Source organism: Rhinoderma darwinii, chromosome 2 (assembly GCF_050947455.1).
Source record: "Rhinoderma darwinii isolate aRhiDar2 chromosome 2, aRhiDar2.hap1, whole genome shotgun sequence".
Classification (NCBI taxonomy): domain Eukaryota; kingdom Metazoa; phylum Chordata; class Amphibia; order Anura; family Rhinodermatidae; genus Rhinoderma; species Rhinoderma darwinii.
The window spans coordinates 393,126,564-393,148,897 of record NC_134688.1 but is presented as its reverse complement, the minus strand read 5'-3'; positions in this window follow the sequence as shown (position 1 = coordinate 393,148,897).

Below are 22,334 nucleotides of genomic sequence, written 5' to 3'. Positions count from 1 at the left end.
TCGGCGTTTGCAGGTAAGTCGATGTAGCTACTTACCTGCAAATGCTGATGCTGCTGCAGAATCAACTGTAGCCTCTGGTGCCGACACGATGCAGGACCTGTGAGTGACGTCACAGATCTGCACTGCCAGAAGCTGGGCGTTGTGAAGAGAAGTGGATGACACTTCTATACACAACGCCCAGCTAGTAAAAGTAGTAAACACGCACAGATGTACGCACATAATACACGCCCAGTTGTACTTTTACTTTTCAACACGCCCAGTTGTACTGTTGCAAGGCTCATTTGCATAAATACGAAAATGGTCATAACTTGGCCAAAAATAAAAACGTTACTGTAATCTACATTGCAGCGCCTATCTGCTGCAATAGCAGATAGGGGTTGCAAAATCTGGTGACAGAGCCTCTTTAAGTCATATGCAATAAGCACCCTAACTATGCATCTATCAAAGATATTTGAAGCTCTGTATCCCAAAAAATTTGAGCTGTGGCCACTCTAGAGAGATGATAATAAATCAATTGGTACAAAATGTGGCACCTATTTATATAAAAAAACAAATGGTTTTCAAGGCTGGACATGTAATAACTTATTTTATAGAATAAGGACATAATAACGAGTATACTTATAGTTTGTGGGATGCAAAATACTGTAAACTCTCGTTACCTTGCTACTGGATCTTCACAAGTGGAATCAGTACCTTAGTGAGTATGGTGGTATTAAAGGAACAGATTTTTTTTTCCACTGTAATCCTGGAAAGTAGAACGTTGACTTTGTTTGTTTGGTTTGAACAGTGCTGCCTAATGTATGCCTTAGACGTGTGCAACTGTATGTCTATACAGTTGCATATGTCTACCATTGACTATCATTGGAAAAAAATATATAACACATGTTGAACTTTTATTATGGCCTCCATTATTGAAAAGTGTAACAAGCTATAGAACCCTATGGTCACATTAGAGGTATACGTCGAGAGAATTTTCCAGTGTATATGCCGAACATATAGCCTGGATGTGATCTAAGCCATAAAGGTGTTTGCGTAGCTTACATCCATCATTTAACCCCTTCAGGACCCAGCCTGTTTTGGCCTTCAGGACACAGCTGATTTTTTCAAATCTGACGTGTTAATTTATGTGGTAATAACTTCGGAATGCTTTTACCTATCCAAGCAATTCTGAGATTGTTTTCTCGTGACATGTTGTACTTTATAGAAACAAGGGAAGAAGGTAGGATCCAGCGCTGAGGCGTTAAAATGGAAATCAGTTTTCCAAGTTTAATTGTTGGTTAAAAAGAAGTCCAGTGGTATAAGGTCCTGGGTGTATAGAAGTTGAGGGAGGGTATCCTCTTAGGCCTACGCGTTTCGGACGCCAAGTCTAAGGACGCAGCGTCGTCCGAAACGCGTAGGCCTAAGAGGATACCCTCCCTCAACTTCTATACACCCAGGACCTTATACCACTGGACTTCTTTTTAACCAACAATTAAACTTGGAAAACTGATTTCCATTTTAACGCCTCAGCGCTGGATCCTACCTTCTTCCCTTGTTTCTACTTGATACTCCGTGTGCCGACACGAGGATCCGGGCGCTATCAACGACACACTGGAGTGTGTCAGGTGAGCTGGAGGATTGTTCTACTTTTTTCATGTTGTACTTTATGTTAGTGAAAAAATTTGGTAGATTAATTTGGTATTTATTTCTGAAAAACACCAAAAATTAGAGAAAATGTGCAAATATTTGCATTTTTCTAAATTTAAACATATCTGCTTGTAAAACAGATAGTAATATCACACAAAATAGTTACTAGTTAACATTTCCCATATGTCTACTTTATGTTTGCATCATTTTTTGAACGTACTTTTATTTTTCTAGGACGTTACGAGGCTTAGAACTTTAGCAGCAATATCTCATATTTTAAAGAAAATTTCAAAAGGCTATTTTTTCAGGGACCAGTTCAGTTCTGACATGGCTTTGAGGGCGTTATATAATAGAAATCCCCATAAATCACCCAATTCTCCTGCACGCACGGACGGTCTCGCGCGGGCGCTCATGAGTCGGCTGGTGATACATTATCACCATGCCGACCCATGCTAGCCGGGGGCAAGCGCCACTCCTCCCCCGCTCTAAGCGTACCGACAGGGTTAAATAGCCCTGCGTCGGTACGCTCAGGAGCTGAATCTAGCTGGAGCTAGCTGAAGACGACCTCACCACTCCACCAACGAGGAGCAGCTGAAGATGACTGCCTGCCTCCCACACCACCACAAACCGGCTCACCTCTCCTGTCCTATCTCTCTCCTCCAGCGACCTGCTGCTGTCTCCTGCTACTCTCCTGCTTCTGCTCCACCAACACAAGCTAAGTATCAAGTGTAGCAGCAGCTACACTTAACCCTCTCTCTCCCTGTCTCCTCCCTGAGTTAACCCTTGCTTCCCTGAGTAACCCTGTGTTCCCTAATTTAACCCTTGCTGTCCCAGAGTCCCTGAGTTAACCCCTGCTATCCCAGAGTCGCTGAAATTAACCCTTGTTGTCCCAGTCCCTGAAGCTAACCCTTTCTGTCCCTGAGTTAACCCTTGCTGTCCCAGAGTCCCTGAAGTTAACCCTTGCTCTCCCAGAGTCCCTGAAGTTAACCCTTGCTGTCCCAGAGTCCCTGAGTTAATCCTTACTGTCCCAGAGTCCCCGAGTTAACCCTTGCTGTCCCAGAGTCCCTGAAGTTAACCCTTGCTGTCCCAGTCCCTGAGTTAACCCTTGCTTCCCTGAGTAACCCTGTGTTCACTAAGTTAACACTTGCTTCCCTGAGTCCCTGAGTTAACCCCTTGCTGAACCCTGTTTACCTTTGCTGCCCTAAGTACCCTGCAGTGACCCTTGACCTGCAAATCCCCAGGTACACAGAAACCCATTCCCCTTGTTCCTCCTTATCCCATATTAACCCTTATTGCATAGGGAAAGTTATATTAGGAGGGAGTGGGACAGAGATAGTGAGCGTGTGAGAATTACAAGTAACTTATGTGTATTGTGTTGTAACGTAACTGTATTCATATGTATGTTTAGGTAAGTGGGTGGCAGTATAATTAGGATTGTGATACCGTGTGTATACTGTACTGTGATTAGTTACTGTATTTTATAGATGAGTGATTACTGTATGTTAATAAATATTATCTTTATTTACTATATGGTCTTATTTCCTTGAGTAGCAGCAAAAGCAATTAGATCGACATTAGTATAAGGAAAAGGTAGGGGAACTAGGCATAACCCTAGTGACCCTGATTATAAAGGCGGTAGTAATAGTGGGTGCCACTAACCAGTGAATCCCGCTATTACCCCACCCCCTTTAACACCCAGATTCTGCAGTTTTTAGACATATCCCACATGTGGCCCTAGTGCGCTAATGGTCTGAAACACCGGCCTCAGAAGCAAAGAAGCACCTAGTGGATTTTGGGCCTCCTTTTTTTTTTAGAATATCTTTTATGCACCTTGTCAGGTTTGAAGAGCTCTTGTTGTGCCAAAACAGTGGAAACACCCCAAAAGTTACCCCATTTTGGAAATTACACCTACACCTACAAGGAATTTATCTAGGGGTTTAGTTAGCATATTGACCACACAGGTTTTTTACAGAATTTAGTTAAATTAGGTCGTGAAAATTAAAATCAACTTTTTTTCTAAAAAAAACATAGAATTTTTTAATTTTTACAAGGAATAAATGGAAAAAAGAACCACAAGATTTGTAAAGAATTTTCTCCTGATTACGGCAATACCCCATATGTGGTAATAAACTGCTGATTGGACCCATGGCAGCTGTCAGAAGGGAAAGAGCGCCATTTGGATTTTGGAGTACAGATTTTGCTATATTGGTTTTCGGTGGCATGCCGCATTTGCAACGCCCTGGAGGGACCAAAACAGGGGAAACCCCCAAAAGTGACCCCATTTTGGAAACACACCTCAAGGAATTTTTCTATGGGTATAGTTAGCATTTAGACCACACCCGTTTTTTGCAGAATTGATTAGAATTAGGCCGCAAAAATGAATATCACAATTTTTTCCACTAAAATGTTGAATTTTCTCATTTTCACAAGAGATAAAGGAGAAAAAAACAACCAACTTTTGTAAAGCAATTTTTCCCAAGTACGGAAATACCCCGACATGTGGTCATACGTTTTTTTCATTAGAAATGAATTAACCCTTTCAGGACTGATACATTTTTTTGCTTTCTTATTTTCGTTTTTCACTCTCCGCCTTCCAAGAGCCATAACTTTTTTCTTTTTTTTAGTAGAGTGGTGTGAGGGCTTATTTCTTGAGGGAGGAGTTGTAGTTTCTATTGACACCATTTAAAGTACCATAAAATGTGCTGGGAAACTGAAAAAAAAATTCTTTGCGGGCTGAAATTGGAGAAAAATCTGATTCTATTTTTTGGGGGTTTCGTTTTTACAGCTTTTGTCATGCGGTAAAAACTAAAACTTTACTTTATTCTGCGGCTCAATACAATTACGGTGATAATAAATTTATATATAATTTTTTTATATTATACTACTTTTACAAAGAAAAATCTAATTGTTAAAATAAAAATTGTTTTGTTTCACCACATTCTGAGAGCCGTAACTTTTTATTGTTCGGTTGATTGAGCAGTGGGAGGTCTTATTTTTTGCGAGACGAGCTGTAGTTTTTATTGGTACCATTTTTTGGTACATGAAAAGTGATCAAAATGTTGTATTACATTTTTTTTGAGAGCTAAGGTGACAAAAAAAACTGTGATTTTGGCGTTTAAAATTATTTACGTTTTTTACGGTGTTCACCGTGCGAGTTAAATAATGGTATATTGTAAGAGTTTGGCCTTTTATGGATGTAGCGATACCAATTTTGTTTATTTTTTTGTGGTCAGAAATGTTATGCAGCGTGTGGATGAGATTTGTTAAATCTCACCCACTTTGCTGCTACTGTATTCTGCTGCGTATTTTCCGTCCACATATGCGGATGGAAAATATGCAGCAATTCCGCTGCGTGTGGACAAACCCATAGGCTGGGTTCCCACGTAGCGTAAACATAGTGGAATTTACAGCAACGGAATTCTGTGTGGAAATTCCACAGCATTTACAGTACCAGCAAACTGAATGATATTTAGAAAATCTCATGCCCACGCTGCGGAAAAAAAACACAAAAGTTGTGCGGAAAGTGTTCTGCGGTGCATTTTTCAATTCCATAGAATGTCAATTTATGCTGCGTGTTCTGTGCAGAGATGCTGCATGTTCTGTCCGGAGATGCTGCGTGTTTGGCCCATAGATTTTAATGGGGAACAGAAATTCCACAACAGATTTATGGTATTGTGGTCTTCACAGCTTTAAACTCAGTGAAAGCCGCTGGAAATCCGCTGGTGTACATATACTTTGCTATGACTAATGTTCAACACTAAATACATAGGTAAAACAGCTGCGGAAAAAACGCACTGTTTCCACAGCAATATGAGCAGAAAAAAACGCATTTTCTAGTGTGGATTTCTGTCACAGATTTACTAGCGTTTTTCTTAAGATTCTGCTGCAAATTTTCTGTTGCAGAAAATCTGCAGCGTATCTTGTGTGTGGGAACATATTCATGGGCTCCCACAGTGCAGATTTGCTGCGGATTTTGCATGCTTTTGTTTTTTAGCCAAAACCAGGAACGGAACCTAAACAGAAGAAATATATAAAGGAAAGCCTTATAGCTCTCCTCTCCTGGATCCAATTCTGATTTTGGGAAAAAAAAAAATGCCTGCAAAATCCACAGCAAATGCGCACTGTGGGAACCCAACCTTATGGTTTGTATTTTTTATCAATATTTGGAAGCCAAATTTAGGAATGGAACCCACACAGACAAAACGGTTGAAAAGATTTGCACCTCTACTTTGTTATAAACCCAGTCCTGGATCTGGCTTACAAATACCGAAGCAAAGTACTGATCTTACACTAAACAAAAATATTTTGCTTTATGGCACATACTGCACACTCTCCAGCACTTAGGCAGCTTATTTCTTCCTATCGCCTCTCACCACTGTAGGTTGTAATCAGTGTTCACTATAAGGTGCGCTGCTGCGCACCTTCCACAGTCCGCCTGCTCACTAAAGATTACAGCCTGCGCACTGTGTCACTGGCGGCGAGTGGATGCAGTGGCATCGCTAGTACCGGAGGGGGCTCCGGTGCTAGCGACAGCCACATTCACTTGTATGTGCGTCCTCAGGACGCAGATACAAATGAATACTATAGGCTGCAGGCCACATTAGGCCTGCAGCCTATAAGGCAGTATGACGTCACATCACGCTGGTCTGCGCATGCGTCCCGCCCGAGAGGCAGTGTAGCGCTCCGTCCGGCGTGGGAACGGGGCAAGGTAAGTACAATCTTCTTTGAGGTAATATACAAGGGGGGACTTGCTGTGTGGTAATATACAGGGGGGAATTTCTATATGATAATATACAGGGGGCGAATTGCTGTGTGGTAATATACAGGGGAGGAATTTCTGTGTAGCACTTTTATACAAAGGAAAGGGGGGCTGTGTAGCAGTATATACAAGGGGAGGGGATATTGCGGTGCAGCAGTATATACAAGGGGAGGGGGCATTGCTGTGTGGCAGTATATACAAGGGAATGTGGGGATTGCTCTGTAGCAGTATATATAAGGGGAGGGGGGATTGCTGTGTGGCAGTATATACAAGGGGAGGGGGAATTGCTTTGTGGCAGTATATACAAGGGGAGGGGAGATTTCCGTGTGGCAGTATATACAGGGGGGCTGCATGGCGCTATCTACAGGGGGGCTGCGAGGCACTATCTACAGGGGGCTGCGTGGCAATATCTACAGCAGGGGCTGCGTGGTAATATCTACAGGGGGGTCTGTGTGGCAATATCTACAGGGGGATCTGTGTAGCACTATCTACAGGGAGTCTGTGTGGCACTATCTACAGGGAGGGGTGTGCTGCTATCTACAGGGGGTCTGTGTGGCGCTATCTACAGAGACAGTGGTGTTAGAGAGGGATTCTTTCATTGATGCCTATAATTGGTGTTTATAATTGTCTATTTTGCTGGTGGACATCTAATATTATAGTATTTAAAAAAGTAAATAAAACAAATTTAAAATAAGTTTTCTTATTCTCTTATTTAGTACGCTATATTAACGTTTACTGGGGGTATTACTTTTGGTCATCAGATCGCCCACCATTGATGGAAAATTGCCCTGCTCCCTAACTGCTCCGCTCAGGAGCTGCCAAGAATTAGGGGGAACATTGGTTGTAATGGTGCTAAGTCCTCACTTTCCCCATGATGCTGATGAGATGGTTCTTCACAGTCATTACATCTGCTGTGTGACCTCTGAGAGAGGATGCAGCAATCAATAGAGAGAACAGTCAGTGTAGACTTCTACTGGTAGAACCTGCACTGGAGGACAGAGATTGTAGTCAGAATGTTTTAGTTAAAGGTGTATTCCCATCTTAGACAGTTATGACATATTCACATAATCTCAAAAATAGGGTTCTCCCGCCCCCGCCTGGTGTGTTGCCCGCTTTGCTGTCGCTTCCTGGCGGAGACTCAGTGGAAAGGTGGCACAGAATAGGGAAACAGCCGAGCTTGCTGTTCTACACAGTAAACTCCTATTAATTTCTATGGAATTACGAACACAGCGCAGCACAGCAAGCTCAGCTGTTTCTGTACATCCATCCTCTCTCTACTGAGACTCCATCTGGGTGCGGTGGCCAGTAGCTGCCTCAACAAGGCGCGAAAGGGGTTGGGGACCCCAGGTTCCCAGATAGGTGTAGGTCTCCGAGCATATAAATCTACTATTGCAATACCCCTTTAACCACAGAATTCTGATCAACTGTAGTATATACAGTACATAAGGCAGTGAAACATAACTAAGGAGGCAAAATAGGTCATTAAGATATATTACATAGGGGCAAGATTTTTTATACTTTGGAGCCGTCATGGGGCCTACAGAGGAGTGTGTGCAGTCACTGTGACACCAAGGAATTTGACGTAGGGCTAATCTGGAGAGTGGAGTCAAAGGGTTTCCACCCTTTACGTCCAAACAGAGATGTTGCCTTGGCCACTAGTATCCCCAAGTTATACCCCAAGAGAAGTCTTCCGTGGCAACAGCCAACATGGAGAGGTGTGGTGCAGAAAAAGAAGAAAATATGCAGGGTCAGGTAAAGGGTAGACAGGGCAGACAGGGCAGGCGGAAGATGAGCAGTCATGGTTAGTGGAGCCAAAGGTCAGGGCAGTCAGCTGAGGGTCGTCACAGATAACAAGCAAGAGGTCCAAGCCGGTGACAGGCAGGGATGGTCAAAGTACAGGCAGATGTCAATTACAGGTAACCCAAACAAATAATAATGCAGGGATTCACCAGCAAGCTAGGAGGAACCTAATTGCTCAGGCAATGTAGTGGTTTAGGTAGAACCCTTTTAAAGCCTGGAAAGGCTAGGTAGTAATTTGGCGCGCTCTGAACCTCTAAGGGAAGAAGGGTCAGTGCACGCACTAGAAACATAGTGAGATGCAGGAGGAGAGCAGCGGTGTTGAAGGCCGCGACCAGATCAGAGAGTTTGAGGGTTGTGGCGCTTGCCAGGAGCCGGAAGACGCAATGGATAGGTAAATATGGTGGGGAGCAGCGGCCATTACAAGAGCTAAAAAATTATGTTTATATACTGTATGTTTGTGGTTACATGGAGTTAAAAAAAAAGATGCATTAAGTTTCAGGCTGCAATCTTCATTCCTTAATTGATTTTCAGACCTGCTCAGTAATGTAATTAGAGTCCTATGGGCCCGAGTGAAAATTTTGGACCTGGACCTCCCCACCTGCTCTGATGCAAGGGCCTAAGGCGCATTGCAAGGGTCTTTTAAGCACAAACAACCAAGCCGTAAGACAATTTTCTATTTATGATGATATACCCCTAAATAATACAGTAATACAGTTCCAAAACATCACCACTATCCACTGTTCAAGGAACATATATCTTTTCTCCATACTATAACAGAACAAAATCCAGTATATTCAGGCCAATTTTACTAATGATATGTACACTATATAAGGGACAAACAATACAACTACACCAGGACCACATATTACCACCACATAGTGACTGAATAATACCACGATATTGTTACCGACTAATACCTCCATACCAGGGTCACATATTACCACTACATAGTGACTGAATAATATTACCATACTGTTACTGAATAAAAACTACTATTCTAAGACCAATATTACCGCCATACAGTGACAATATAGTGGTAGATACCAGTTCTAAACAAGCGCTGTGCAGATCATATAAGTTAATACAGTACAGTTAAATCCAGTGACTCAAAGGTGGTGACGTATCTCTGATTGGAAACACGACTTGTCTCTGCAAAATTTGCAAGACAAACATTTTTGGTTCCTCGCCTTTCAAGCACCCTCCCCCTCATTGCATGACCTCTAAAAAAAATTGCTGTCTATAGTGCCCTAGACGGTAATAATGCCCCTCTTTGTGCCCCACACTGTAAGGCTGGATTCACACGAGCACATTACGTCCGTAATGGACGGACGTATTTCTGCCGGAAGTCCCTGACCGAACACACTGCAGGGAGCTGGACTCCTAGCATCATACTTATGTACGATGCTAGGAGTTCCTGCCTCTTCGTGGAACTACTGTCCCGTACTGAAAACATGATTACAGTACGGGACAGTTGTCCGGCAGCGAGGCAGGGACTCCTAGCATCGTACATAAGTATGATGCTAGGAGCCCGGCTCCCTGCAGTGCGTTCGGTCCGTGTTTTCCGGCCGAAATACGTCCGTCCATTACGGACGTAATGTGCTTGTGTGAATCCAGCCTTATAGTACCCTCCTTTCCTGCTCCACATAGTATCAGTGCCCAAACACAGTAATAGGGCCCCCTCTGTGCTCCCTATACAGTAATGCCTTCCTATGTGCTGCACACAGTTGTAATGTATCTCTTTGTGGACCACACAGTAGTAGTGCTCTTTTGTTCCCCCGCATAGAAGTAGTAGTTCTCTTTTGTGCCCCTATATAGTAGTTGTCCTTTTTTCTGCCTTTATATAGTAGTTAGCTCCCCCTTGGTGCCCCATATAGTAGATAAGTCCCCCTTTGTGCCTAAAACATAGGGCAAAAGTATTAATCATTTAATTCAGGTGTTTCATTCAGTCCCATTCCCTCAGATGTATACAATTAAGCACCTAGCCATGCACTCACCTTTACAAACATTTGTGAAAAAATGGGTCATCCTAAAGAGCTCCAGCAATTCCAGTGGTGAGTGACTGGTCCTCTCTGGGTTTCCCGGTGTTCCAGCCCAGCTGCACTTTGCAGGTATTGTTTCTATCAGGATCCCTCTAAACCCTTTCATTTATTGGGTGTCATGTGTGGTTACTTATCCCCATGTCTGAGTACATCAATTTACTTATATTGCTGTTGTGATTTGTTTCATATCCTGGTATACTGCACTGGTTCCTTCCTCTTTTTATAACTATATATTATAAATATTGGATTAAAATTACATTACATTACGTATTGATTCTGTATAGGACCTTGACACAGGCTGTACTTTTGTGATGCCCACTGCATATTTTCTTTCTCTGTTTCATTGTGAAGGTTGCATTTTTATCTACCTGTACATGTTTGTATAATTTGGCTCGATTATTCAATAAAATATATATTTTTATCATTTATACAAGGTCGTGTTTTGTTTTCAATAGGTTCTATATAGGATGCCACTGTTACAACAAATCAGTTCATTAAATTTCTTCCCTCCTAGATATTCCACGTTTAACTGTGAGTGGTATTATTGCACAGTGGAAGCGTTTAGGAGCCACAACAACTCAGCCACAAGGGGGCTGACCACGTAAAGTTACAGACCGGGATCTTTAGGTACTGAGGCACATAGTGCATAAAAGTCACCAATGCTCTGCTGACTCAATAACTTCAGAGTTCCAAACCTCCTTAGGCATTAACATCTACACGAAAACTGTGCATCGGGAGCTTCATGGCATTGGTTTCCATGGCCGAGCAGCCTTACATCACCAAGCGCAATGCCCAGCATCGGATGGAGTGGTGTAAAGCACGCTGCAATTGTCCTCTGAACGAGTGGAAACGTGTTCTGTGGAGTGAGGAATCTGTCTGCCAGTCTAATGAACGAGTCTGTGTGTAGTGAATGCTAGGAGAACGTTATTTGCCTGACTGTATTGTGCCATCTGTAAAGTTTGGTAGAGGAGGGATAGATTTATGGGGATGTTTTTCAGGGCTTTGTTTCAATGAAGGGAAACCTTAATGCTTCAGCATTACGACAATTTGGACAATTGTATGCTTCCAACTCTGTGGGAACAGTTTTGGAAAGGCCTTTTTCTGTTTCAGCATGACTGTACCCCAGTACACAAAGCAAGTTCCATAAATGCATGGTTGGGTGACTTTGGTGTGGAAGATCTTGACTGGCCCGCACACAGCCCTGACCTCAAACACCGTTAGGAGGAACTAGAACGGAGATTGCAAGTCAGGCCCTCTCGTCCAACAACAGTGTCTGACCCAGCAAATGCTCTTCTGGATGAATGGGCAAAAATTCCCACTGACACACACCAAAATCTTGTAGAAAGCCTTCCCAGAAGAGTGGAAGCTGTTTTAGCTGCAAAGGGGGGACCAATTCCATATTATTGCCTATGGATTTAGAATGGAATGTCATAAAAGCTGCTGTAGGTGTGATGTGTATGTGTCCCAATACTTTTTTCCAAATAGTGTATGTTAAAAATATATAATTTTATTCCAAAATTCTAATAAAATGTATAGATATCAAAAATCCATATACCATTCACGATTCTACAGCACTTCCACCACAGTGGACAACCTATTGGCTGGTAAGTGTATGTTCAATTCATGAAATAAACTAATCAAAGTTTATATAGCACACATAACAAAATTCCTGATTGTCATCTCATTGGAACAAAATTTCATAAATAAATTCATACTAATTTTAGTATAACAATTTACAGCTCATTTATAACTGGGACAGATGACTTTCAAGAAATATCAGCTATATGAATTCTTGGGTTAGGGCTGTTGTGATTCATCACTGCCATCAATCGCTACCTGGTTTACAACGTAACAGGACCCTTGTAACAAAGAGGCAAATTCCTTCAAGGCTATAGAGACATGTCTTATTAATACAAAATTATAACATAACATAACATAACATAACATAACATGATAGAACAACTATAATAACGCTGTGAGTACTTTATTTTAAACAGAACACAGTACAACAGTAATATAGATGAATAATCATGGAACAATCACCAATCTATTGGTCACTCCACATGACAAGTGCTTTGAGATTTTGCAGATGGCAGTATTGTTGGCCTGCAAATATAAGCGCTACAAGATCCTCCATGCAGCACCAAATATCCTGAGAAATGTCAGATATTAGACAGCGTTCTCTTCATTGTTACTCACAGTCCCTCGGTCTGGTTTGGTAATCAAAAGAGAGTAGTACTCTGGTATTGTACACCGATCAGGGTCCTGTATCAATCCAGCATACAGTATAGCCATTATTCTTTGGCGTCCATCTGTGTCCTCATATAGTAAGGTCCTCCTTTGTGCCCCCATATAGTAGTTAGTTCCCATATTGCGCCTTAAAGGGGCTGTCCACCTTCTGACAACTGCTGACTTATCCACCGGATAGGTCATCAGTATATCATCGGTGCGGGTCCGGATGTTATGGCACATAATGCTATGTATGGAGTCCAGAAGCAGTTGGCTCCGTACATAGCATAGCGGCCGTGCTGCAGAACTGCAGGTCTGCTCCTATTCACTTGAATAGGAGCAGAGCTGCAGTAGTGCAGCTCGGCCGCTATTCAGTGGCCGGAGCTAAGTGCTTCCGGCATGTACATCCGGTGCACAGAGGCAACGGACCAGCTGATCTGTGCGGAGTTCGGGTGTCGGACCCCCACAAATGATGTATTGATGACCTAGGTAACTTAGTTATGTGAACCCTCAATAATATTTCCCCTTTAAGCCAATGGAAAAAAAAAACCTCACCTCACTCATTTCCACTCCGAGCAGCTAGGTTCTCTTCCTGCAGCCTGCAGTCCATGGCACTCACTCAGGTTCCGGGCCACTAGTGGATGCCTTTCCCACACAGGCCTGGTCGCAGTTGCAGCCCTTAAAATTCTGCTCATATACACTACCGTTCAAAAGTTTGGGGTCACCCAGACAATTTTGTGTTTTCCATGAAAACGCACACTTATATTTATCAAACGATTTGCAAAATGACTAGAAAATATAGTCAAGACATTGACAAGGTTAGAAATAATGATTTTTATTTCAAATAATAATTTTCTCCTTCAAACTTTGGTTTCGTCAAAGAATGCTCCATTTGCAGCAATTACAGCATTGCAGACCTTTGGCATTCTAGCTGTTAATTTGCTGAGGTAATCGGGAGAAATTTCACCCCATGCTTCCAGAAGGCCCTCCCACAAGTTGGATTGGCTTGTTGGGCACTTCTTGCGTACTATACGGTCAAGCTGCTCCCCAACAGCTCTATGGGGTTGAGATCTGGCCACTCCATTACAGATAGAATACCAGCTGCCTGCTTCTTCCCTAAATAGTTCTTGCATAATTTGGAGGTGTGCTTTGGGTCATTGTCCTGTTGTAGGATGAAATTGGCTCCAATCAAGCGCTGTCCACAGGGTATGGCATGGCGTTGCAAAATGGAGTGATAGCCTTCCTTATTCAAAATCCCTTTTACCTTGTACAAATATCCCACTTTACCAGCACCAAAGCAACCCCAGACCATCACATTACCTCCACCATGCTTGACAGATGGCGTCAGGCACTCTTCCAGCATCTTTTCAGTTGTTCTGCGTCTCACAAATGTTCTTCTGTGTGATCCAAACACCTCAAACTTTGATTCGTCTGTCCATAACACTTTTTTCCAATCTTCCTCTGTCCAATGTCTGTGTGCTTTTGCCCATATTAATCTTTTCCTTTTATTAGCCAGTCTCAGATATGGCTTTTTCTTTGCCACTCTGCCCTGAAGGCCAGCATCCCAGAGTCGCCTCTTCACTGTGGACGTTGACACTGGCGTTTTGCGGGTACTATTTAATGAAGCTGCCAGTTGAGGACCTATGTGGCGTCTATTTCTCAAACTAGAGACTCTACTGTACTTGTCTTGTTGCTCAGTTGTGCAGCGGGGCCTCCCACTTCTCTTTCTACTCTGGTTAGAGCCTGGTTAGAGCCTGTGTGTGCTGTCCTCTGAAGGGAGTAGTACAAACCGTTGTAGGAAATCTTCAGTTTCTTGCCAATTTGTCGCATGGAATAGCCTTCATTTCTAAGAACAAGAATAGACTTTCGAGTTTCACATGAAAGCTCTCTTTTTCTAGCCATTTTGAGAGTTTAATCGAACCCACAAATGTAATGCTCCAGATTCTCAACTAGCTCAAAGGAAGGTCATTTGTATAGCTCCTCTAAACAGCAAAACTGTTTACAGCGGTGCTAACATAATTGCACAAGGGTTTTCAAGTGTTTTCTAATCATCCATTAGCCTTCTAACACAGTTAGCAAACACAATGTACCATTAGAACACTGGAGTGACGGTTGCTGGAAATGGGCCTCTATACACCTATGACTGGCTAATATTGCATTAAAAAACAGACGTTTGCAGCTAGAATAGTCATTTAGCACATTAACAATGTATAGAGTGTATTTCTGATTAATTTAATGTTATCTTCATTGAAAAAAACTGTGCTTTTCTTTCAAAAATAAGGAAATTTCTAAGTGACCCTAAACTTTTGAACGGTAGTGTATCAGTGCAGTTGTCTCTGTCTAAAAATAAAAAAATGGTATAGCCCACAGATTTGTCCATAAAAAAGCACCCATAGGATAACTGAATGGACAGTCCCAGACCCACATCATGTGACCACTGGCATTCAGGTAACACTGTCCAGGTATATAATAGATTATTGAGGAGCAGAAGTTATAAAGTATTTCTACCTCCAGCATCATCTCATTGTCATGTCTGTCAGTGACTGTGAGGAGCAGCTCTTACATTCTTCTCCCTGTCTCCTATGTGTGTGTGTTTTTAAAATTGTACTTTATTAACAACTTGACAACATCATCTAGAGACAGGCAGTTATTTTATAAATCATCTAAATATAGTGAATACAGGCACAGAGAATCAATTGTTTATCATTATTCCGCCATTAGTCCAATTCACATAGTGTGGTGGGTCACATAACTGATGCCATGTTTAGTCATATTCAGTTTGCCTGTGGATACATTACACAGGACTGATCTGTGGGTTATACCATTCTACTGTAACGCCACTAAATGTATGTCAGCACAATTTGTAATATATGTATATTAGAAAACTGTATGATTTCCTATTCTACAAGTAAGTAAAAAATGTAATAAAACTGGGCAACCCCTTTAACCCCTTCCCGCCACAGCCCTTTTTCAGATTTTCATTTTCGCTTTTTCCTCCCCACCTTCCAAAAGCCATAACTTCTTTATTTTTCCGTTGATATAGTCCTATGAGGGCTTGATTTTTGTGGGACGAGTTTAAATGTTTGGAGCACCATTTATTTTGCAATATAATGTACTAGGAAACGGGAAAACAAATATTTGTAGGGTAGAAAATGAAAAAAACAGCGATTCCTCCATGGTTGTGTGCGCAGCGTTTTTACAGAATTCACTGTGCAATTAAAACAAGATGTTACCTTTATTCTGTGGATCAATACGATTACGGCGATACCAAATATATATATTTATATAGTTAAAAAACAAAAGTAACAAAAAAAATAAATAAATAAATAAAATTCCCCCCAAAAAAGTAATTATTTTGCATAAAATATATTTTATTGACCTTTGTCAGAGTAATAAATCTAACAACTGTCAGATTTATATTGTATTAAGATTATTATCAAAATGACTGCATTATATTCAAGGAGATATAAGATATGTTTTAACCCCAAGGCGCACCAGAACGCAACTGTATGTCCCTGCGGCCAGTGTCTTAAGGCACAGGGACGTACAGTTACTGCGTGGTTCCCGGTGCACACTGTCGGCGACAGTGTGCACCGGGAACCGGGAGGCCAGATGTCCCTGACAGCTGACACTCCACTGTATGCCGATCAGCAGTTTATTTCCGCTGACTCCGGCAATTAACCCCTTGATTGCGGTGATTGATTGCAATCACCACATTCAGGGGTTTCTAGCTCATCGGCAGACCTCACAATGAAATCGTGAGGTTTGCAGATGGCTAGCATGGCGATCGGAGGCCAAGTAATGGCCTCCGTGTCTGCCATGTACGGAAGCCTATCAGGATCAGCCTCCTGATAGACTTCCTGTCAGTGACAGGACGTCACTGCCGTTCGCGATGCACACTGTCGATGACAGTGTCTGTGACAGTGTCGGCGACAGTGTGCATCGAGAACCCGGAGGTCAGCTGTCCCTGACAGCTGACACTCCACTAGTTGCCGATCAGCGGCTCATTGCCGCTGATTTCGGCAATTAACCCATTACATGTGGGGCTCGTTTGTAGGACATAAGCAGCCCCCATGCAATTGTGGGGGCTGCTCATGCTTGAGATGGCACCCGGGGGCCAGACAACGGCCCCTGGATCTGCCATGTATGCAAGCCTATGAGGATCAGCCTCTGGCTGGTCCTCGTAGACTGAGGGTATGTTCACACGCTAGCTGGCTTTTACGACTGAAATGACAGCCTGTTTTCAGAAGAAAACAGCTGCGTCGTTTCAGCCGTAAATGCTCCTCCTCGTAATATACGAGGCGTCTGTGACGCTCGTATATCTTGAGCTGCTCTTCATTGAGTTCAATGAAGAACAGCGCAAATTACGTTGCAAAGAAGTGCCCTGCACTTCTTTGCCGAGGCAGTCAATTTACGCGTCGTCGTTTGACAGCTGTCAAACGACGACGCGTAAATTACAGGTCGTCTGCACAATACGTCGGCAAACCCATTCAAATGAATGGGCAGATGTTTGCCGACGTATTGTAGCCCTATTTTCAGACGTAAAACGAGGCATAATACGCCTCGTTTACGTCTGGAAATAGGTCGTGTGAACCCAGCCTAACTGTCAGAGTGACTGTGACGTCACACTGACAGTTGGAATACATTACACTACCTAGGTAGTGTAATGTATTCTAGCAGCGATCAGAGCTGCAGGTAAAAAAATAAAGTGTAAAAAGTAAAAGAAAAGTTAATAAACAAAAAATAAAGTGTAAAAAGTAAAGAAAAAATAATAAAAAAAGTTAATAAAAATGTTTTACAAAAGTGTAAAAATAAAAGATTTTTTTTCCTATAATAAGTCTCTTATTATAGGGAAAAAATGAAACCGTTAAAAAACAGTACACATATTTGGTATCACCGCGTTCGTAACGACCAAATCTATAAAACTATCATGTTATTTTTACCGCACGGTGAACGCCGCAAAAAAATAATTTAAAAACAATGTCAGAATCACTATTTTTTGGTCACCACCCCTCCCAAAATATAGAATAAAAAGTGATCAAAAAGTCGCATGTACCCGAAAATAGTACCAATAAAACTACAACCTGTCCCGCAAAAAACAAGCCCTTACACCGCTTTTTTGACTGAAAAATAAAAAAGTTACGGCTCTCAGAATACGGTGACACAGAAAATAAATTATTTTATAAAGAAGTGATTTTTATTGTGCAAACGCTGCAAAACATAAAAAAAACTATATACATATGGTATCGCCGTAATCGTACCGACCCGCAGAGTAAAGTAAAATTGTCATTTATAGCGCATTATGAACGCCGTAAGAAATAAAGAATTTAAAACGCCAAAATCACTGTTTTTGGCCACCAAAGCTCTAAATAAAATGTAATAAAAAGTGATCAAAAATTTGCATCTACCAAAAAATGGTACCAATAAAAACTACAGCTCGTCCTGCCAAAAATAAGCCCTCACACCGCTCAATTCATGGAAAAATAAAAAGTTATGGCGTTTTGAAGGCGGGGAGTGAAAAACTAAAATGGAAAAGCAAAAAAGGATCAGTCCTGCAAAGGTTAATAAATCTCTATTAAAAAAATAAATTATTACCACATGTGGGGTATTGTCGTACTCGGGAGAGATTGCGTTACAAATTTAGGGCGACTTTTTCTCCTTTATCTCTTGGGAATATAAAAAAATTCAACATTTTAGTGGACAATAATGTTTATATTCATTTTCACGGCTTAATTCTACTAAATTCTGCAAAAGACCTGTGTGGTATAAATGCTCACTATACCCCTAGAAAAAATTTCTGGAGTGGTCTAGTTTCCAAAAAAGGGTCACTTTTGGGAAGTTTCCACTATTTTGTTCCCTCCAGGGGGTTGCAATCGCGACATGGCACTAAAAACCAATCCAGCAAAATCTGCGCTCCAAAATCCAAATGGTGCTCCCTCCCTTCTGAGCGCTGCCGTGGGTCCAAACAGCAGTTTATTACCACATATGGGGTATTTCCGTAATCGGGAGAAGATGCTTTACAAATGTTGGGGTGAATTTTCTTCTTTATTCCTTGTAAATATTAAAAATGTCTATGTTATTTCAGAAAAAAAGTAGATTATCATTTTCACAGACTAACTCCAATAAATATAACAAAATACCTGTGGGGTCAAAGTGCTAACTATACCCCTAGATAAATTCCTTGAGGGGTCTAGTTGTCAAAATGGGGTCACTTTTGGGGAGTTTCCACTGTTTTGGAACCACAAGACCTCTTCAAACGCGACATGGTGCCTAAAATATAATCTAAAAATAAGCAGGCCCCAAAATCCACTAGGTGCTCCTTTGCTTCTGAGACCGGTGTTTCAGTCCATTACCGCACTAGGGCCACATGTGGGATATTCCTAAAAACTGCAGGACCTGGGAAATAAATATTGAGTTGTATTTCTCTGGTAAAACCTTCTGTGTTATACAATTTTCTTTATTACAAATGAATTTCGGCAAAAAAAAGAGAAATTTGTAAATTTCCCCTCTACTTTGCTTTATTTCCTGTGAAACGCCTAAAGGGTTAAAATACTTTCTGAATGCTCTTTTGAATACTTTGAGGGGTGCAGTTTTTAAAATGGGGTGATTTATTGGGGTATTATAATATATAGGGCCATCAAAACCAGTTCAGAACTGAACTGGCCCCTGTAAAAATAGACTTTTGAAATTTTCTTGAAAATGTGAGAAATTGCTGCTAAAGTTCTAAGCCTTGTAACGTCCTAGAAAAATAAAAGGATGTTCAAAAAACGATGCAAATATAAAGTAGACATATGGGAAATGGTAACTAGTGACTATTTTGTGTGGTATTACTATCGGTTTTACAAGCAGATACATTTAAATTTAGAAAAATTCACATTTTTGCAAATTTTCTCAAAAGTTTGGTGTTTTTCACAAATAAATATTGAATTTATCGACCAAATATTTCCACTATCATAAAGTACAATATGTCACGAGAAAACAATCTCAGAATCGCTTGGATAGGTAAAAGCATTCCGGAGTTATTACCACATAAAGTGACACATGTCAGATTTGAAAAAATCGGCTGTGCCACAAGGCCAAAACAGGCTGCGTCCTAAAGGGGTTAAGATTCTCTTAAAACATGGTATTCCCCATCCTTTGAATACATAGGATAAAGATGACGTCATCAGGCATTCCAAACTGATGACTACCTGATGTTCTTGAAGGGATTCTAGGAGGAAGAATCGTGTTACCTTATATAGAAGTTAACATACACATTGTATATTTGGCATCATCTGATTGGTTAATGTGTGTTAAGTGAAAGCATGAACCTATAAATAAAGGCTCCGTCCACAGCCATTTTAGATTTCTGTACATCAAACCATTGTATGTGCAATCTCTCCCGATGAGTTATTATTTGTGAATATGAATGAATCCTGGACAAATTCTGTTATGGAGAAAAGGAACTCAAGAGTGATGGAGTTTAATCTCACACCTTACATTACATAAAAATAAAAAAAACCTACACATATTAGGTATCTTTACAACCGTAATAACCTGAAGAATTTATTTAACAGGTTATTTAGCATAAAAACTGAACGGGATAAAAAATAAAATAGAAAAGTGATGGCGAAAATAGCTTTTTCCTATATTCACACCGTAAAAAAAAAAATTCTACTCCCAAACTGAGAAGAAAAAATACTATTTCTCCTTCATAAAACAAGGCCTCATATAGCCACGTCAATGAAAAAATAAAAAAGTTATGGCTGCAGAAAGACAGAGAGGCAAAAACAGAAAAATTTAGCTGGTCATTAAGGCCTTTTCAGGCTTTGTCATTAAGGGGTTAAAACCTTATTTTACGCAACCAATCTCTAATATAGTGAGACAATAAGCCATTTCACACTCTATAAAACTGCATGTAAACAACAGTCTATAATTGTCTGCATTTAATTTTAGCATTTTATTGTGTGCTATCAAAACTAAAATCTTTTAGCAGGTTTCCAGTGAGCTTAAAATCATTACAATGAAATACATGCCTAGTGGTTAATCTTATTGTTTGCAGATTGTATTTATCTAGCTAACTGATACAGTATAAGGCCTCGTGCACACTTCCATCACCGTTTTCACGGTCGTTTTTGACGCATCCGTGTGCCCGTTTTAGCGGCCGTGTAATTTCCATGTGCAATCCCGTGTGCGCTCCGTGTTTCCGTTTCCGAGCGCCGAGCATGGTACTGTCCAGAGTGCTGAAAGAGCATGGTTGTTCAGCACTAGTCACTGTACAGGGTGCTGAAAGAGTTAATGGGCTGCACTGATCGGCAGTAACTCTTTCAGCACTCTGATTAGTGAAGTGGCTGCTGATTAGTGTAATAAATCTGTAATGTACTTCTGCCCACCCGGCCGTTGCTAGACAACGGCTCCGTCACACACGGACGGCACACGGATGCCTCCCGTGTGCCTTCAGTTTTTTGACGGCCCCATTGACTTGCATGGGTCTCACGGTCACGGAATCTCGGACGAAAGTAGGACATGCTCTACTTTTGGAGAAAGGTAGAAAAAACACAAAGCGCACAATAGTGCGTGACACTGTGATTTTACACGTGTGAACAAGGTTCTAAATACGCTCACCTGGTGGGGTTATGCTGGGAGCATAACATCCAGTGTAACAAATTCCACTTAGGTAGCCTCCACGGTAGATCAGTAGGACAATTATATTCAGGAAATGAACTAACATAGACTCTAAAATAGTCAGAAAGGAAGCTATGTTTTAAGCTTTCCCCTTTTTAAATCATTCTTCTTTTTATAAATATCCTTTTAACCCTATTAAATTTTAAACTTATTTATAATATATACATTTTTAAAATAATACAATTATGTATGTGCATTTTTTTGGTATATATGTATACGTTCAATCCCGTTTAATACAGGATGTTTTCAACAGCTGGACATATTCCAAGCATAACACACAGAAATGAATCATCTTTCATTGGACATTTGTACATAGTTCATATATATCATATATTTTATATTTTTTTACTTTGACTGTAATCATATGTACACTCTGATATGTAATTTGAGTTGGTGTTTTTATTTGTGTATCTGACCCGGTAGTTCTTGTTTTTAATTGACCTTTCACTCGGTTATTTAACCGACACCCCACCCTTTCATTTACATACTACCTGAGGAAGAAACCGGTCCGGTTTCGAAACTGTTCATTGTTAAACAGTTGTGTTTTTATATCTTCTTGTATCAATAAATCCTTTCAATACCGACTATACCGTTATCCTTGAGGAACTTGGAATACACGTCCTTTGGAAGATCCTATTGATCAATAGCGCATAGAAGACACCCGTTTTTTTGGCTTTTTTGCTTTTATTCCTTCATGCTCTACTTTTGTCAGAAAGGAGCAACGGGATCATCAAAAAAACTGAAGTGTGCATGGCCCGATTGAAATGAATGGGTCAGGGTGCTAGCCGTCAGAAAAATGGCTAGCACCCTGAAGGAAAAGACTGAAGTGTGCACTAGGCCTAAAGGATATAGACCTGACTAAAGGCCCTTTTACGATAAGCGGCCGGTGCAGCAAGCGCCAATCAATGAGATATAGTTGATCGGTGCTCGTTTGCTCCTGTCACACGGAGCTATGGATGGGGACGAGCAGTCGTTACTCGGATCGCTCATCCCCATACATTATTATCATGTCGGCAGCGCGTCATGTTAGGGAGATGTTCTGCCGACAACGATAATCTTTTACTTTTTTAAAACTATAAGACCAACCGATGATCGAGCGTTTGCAAAAAAAAAGTCCCAAGAGCAAGCAGTGATGTTGAAGCCCAGGAACCTAAACTGTAGCGTCATCGTCCTAGAATCGGCTCGTCAATAACAGTGCTTGTTCATTGTCATGTTCG